Source organism: Sapajus apella, unplaced genomic scaffold (genome assembly GCF_009761245.1).
Source record: "Sapajus apella isolate SASKATOON/1434 unplaced genomic scaffold, GSC_monkey_1.0 scaffold130, whole genome shotgun sequence".
NCBI classification, from domain to species: domain Eukaryota; kingdom Metazoa; phylum Chordata; class Mammalia; order Primates; family Cebidae; genus Sapajus; species Sapajus apella.
Genome location: NW_022437070.1, coordinates 3,793,675 through 3,797,216, shown reverse-complemented (window position 1 = coordinate 3,797,216; position 3,542 = coordinate 3,793,675).

Here is a 3,542-nt window from a genome sequence, read left to right as displayed (position 1 = left end):
GTTGAAGGGAGCCAGGACTGCGCCATTCCTCCAGAGCGGGGAAAACAAACGAGAAAAAAACCTGAAAAAAAAAAAAAAAAAAAAAGGAGAAAAAGAGTATGTATTGGCTCATGTATTTGCAAAGATAGAGGACTGCAAATGCTGTATGCCCAATGCAGACCTGGCACCTGTGGATGACGGTGGCATCTAACATTTACTGAGCTCAGCATAGGTCAGGCACTGATATGGTTTGGATCTGTGTCCCAATCAGATCTCACGAAAAATTGTAGTCCCCAGTGTGGGACACGTGTGGCCTGGTGGGAGGAGACTGGATCATGGGGGCGGTTTCTCAGGAATGGTTTAGCACCGGCCCCTTGGTACTGTCCTCATGATGGTGAATTTGTTCTGTGAGATATGGTCATTTAAAAGTATACGGTACCTCCCCCTCCCTCTTGCTCCTGCTGTGGCGTATGAAGCGCCTGCTCCCACTTTGCCTTCTGCCATGATTGTAAGTTTCCTAAGGCCTCCCTAGAAGCCAAGCAGATGCCAGCACCATGCTGCTGGTACAGCCTGCAGAACTGTGAGCCAATTAAACCCCTTTTCTTTATACATTACCCAGTCTCAGGTATTTCTTTACAGCAATGCAAGAACAAACTAAAACAGACACCATTATCATGAACTCATTAATCACCACAACACCCCGAGGAGGTAGATACAATCATCACTTTATTTTGCAGACGAAACAGATGCCCAGCAAGCTTTGGCAACTTGTCCAATGCCACACAGGTGGTAGATGGCAAAGCTGGGATCTGCACATAGGCACCCTGGCTGCAGGGCTGACATTCTTAAGCCAAGTGCAGTGCTCATGACAGGCGCTTGAGCCCAGGCAGCTGTCAGCACAACATGGCCTGCTCCAGTGTAGAAACAGACTGAGCGGTGCTCCAGTGGGGGGTGGGAAGGATATCGATGTATTCCTGTGTCTGAACGGAAAAGGGTGACTTCTACCTGCTTGGAGGTAGTGAGGGGATGATAGTGAGGGGACTGGAGAGCCACAAGTGACAGGCATTCCTGGTGGCCAGGCCCATCTTGCAGCCTATCCCAGAGCAGAAGGCCTCCCTGCAGCAGCACATCCAGCTGCTGTCCCCAGTGGTCTACCTGCAGCATCAGCCTGAGTCCCGTGCTGGGTGTAAAGGGGGTGCGGGTGACCTGAACACACTTACCCACTGTTCAGAAGGCTATTGCCAGTGTGACTCTTCTGTCAAACTGCCTCAATGGGCCACCCTATGCACAAAACCTTGGAGGTGGGACAGGGTCTTATCACCAGGTCACCATAGTGCTGGTGGTGAAAATGTGAGGCTGGGCTTCCAGAGATGCCTCCTTTCACCCACCCCGGCCACCCTGGTCACCTGCAGCACCTCCCTCACCACCATCTACCAGATGCTTTGCACAACCCTCAATCTGACAGCCAAGGACACCGAGTGTGCTGATTCAGACCTTCCTTGGCAACACAGGCCACAAGATTACAGGTGAATCCAATCAACAATCTCAGCCCTGAGCTGGGCCAGCAGGAGGTGGCAGGTTAGGGCTGAGAGGACACAGTTCTATCTAACCCCAGCTGTGTGCTGACAGGGGCTGGGATAGAAGAAACCAAAGCTTCAACTCCCCTGAACTGAGTCATGTGCTATCTGGTGCTGTCTGGCCTTGGGTCTCACATCCTCCTCTGGCCGTTGCCCCCACTACCTTTCCTACTCCAGCAAACCCCCAAGTCAACCAGCAGGCAGACCGCCTGGGGAAGCAGGAGTGGGGATGAGACATGGGGCAGGCATTCTGACAAGGCAAGGAGGAGCTCAGTCATCTAGCTGGGGATGATGGTCAGGAGGGTTCTGTATAGATCACGACAGTGAAGCAAAGGACTTAGAAGCATTTCGGTAAGAGGGCAGTGAATGTCACAGCTCTGAAGGGCCTTGAGGAGGAACTTAATGTTGGAGTAATGGCCAGAGAGGGGAGGTTCCTTGCTCACCGTCAGTTAGGAAGTGGCTGTGCCAGAGCCTGTGCTGGGCCTCAGATCTCTCAGACCCTCAGCCCTCTGCAGAAACTGGCATACTATCCACTTCTGGCCTGACCTTCTCTGGCCTGCTGAATGCTTTCTTCACTGACTGCCCCCCACTCCCATTTCAGTTGTTTCTCAAAAAGCCCTGGATACCAATGATATGACATACCAGGACTATATGGGATGCCTGAAAGCAGGAGGAAGCCAGAGAGACAAAGTAGCACAGTGGGCCAGGCATAGTGGCTCCCACCTGTAATCCCAGCACTTTGGGAGGCTGAGGTGGGTGGGTGGATCACCTGAGGTCGGCAGATCACCTGAGGTCGGGAGTTCAAGACCAGCCTGACCAACGTGGAAAAACCCCATCTCTACTAAAAGTACAAAAATTAGCTGGATGTGGTGGTACACGCCTGTGGTTCCAGCTACTTGGGAGGCTGAGGCAGAAGAATCATGTGAACCCAGGAGGCAGAGGTTGCAGTGAACCGAGATCATGCCATTGCACTCTAGCCTAGGAAACAAGAGCGAAACTCCTCAAAAAAAATAAATAAATAAAAATAAAGTGGCACTGGTGGGAGGGGGAGGGTAGTGGATGAACAGACTCAGCCAACTGGACTGGAGCTGACTGCTTTACTGAATGGTGGATTGGCATGATTAGTAGGTAAGGACTAATTCGGGCTGGCAAGACCAATTTGGAGACATACTTTGGGAACCTCAAACTAAGATCATGTACTGTATTTAACTGAGATGAGGGTTAGTATTGTACCAAACCATACAGTGGATCTAACTGAGGGTAGGTTCTGCATTTAAATTAAGGGTAGGAGTTGCTGTTTCTAAGCAAGAGTAGATGAGGTTTTTGAGAGGAAAGCCACTATATTTAACCAACAGAAGGCACTGTTTGTACGGGTGATGCAAGGTATTTAGACTAAGGGTAAGTACTTACTACATTTAAGGACAAGTTCTATTTTTTAAATAAAAAGTAGGCATTATATATATATATGTCTTTTTTTATATAGCTAATTTTTTAAAATTTTTATTTTTAATAGAGATGGGGTTTCACCATGTTAGCCAGGCTGGTCTTGAACTCCTGGCCTCAAGTTATCCCCCTGCCTCAGCCTCCCAAAGTGTTAGGATTACAGGCATGAGCCACCATGCCCAGCCTAGGCATTGTATTTAACTGGGCATCTAACCCAAAGGCACTGCCTTTAAGTGAGAGCAGAAGACGTAAGCGTAGTCAGTGTACTCAGCTGCAGTGTATTTTCCCATACAAAACACATAGGGGAGGCTTGATGCCACCCCAGGAAACAGAATTACTCTTCCTAGGGACTTCCTTCTTAGCAGAGACTGGTCTCCATCTGCTCCCAACAGCTCTATGACCCACAGTGAATGTGTCCCTGGGGAAGTTCATTCAGGTTCCAATGGGTAGCCAGGGGACAATCTGCTCACGAGGGCTGGGTGTCAAGTTTGTCCTGCTTCCCAGAACTGCATGTTGGGTAGAGGAGTAAGTAGAGCACGAGAA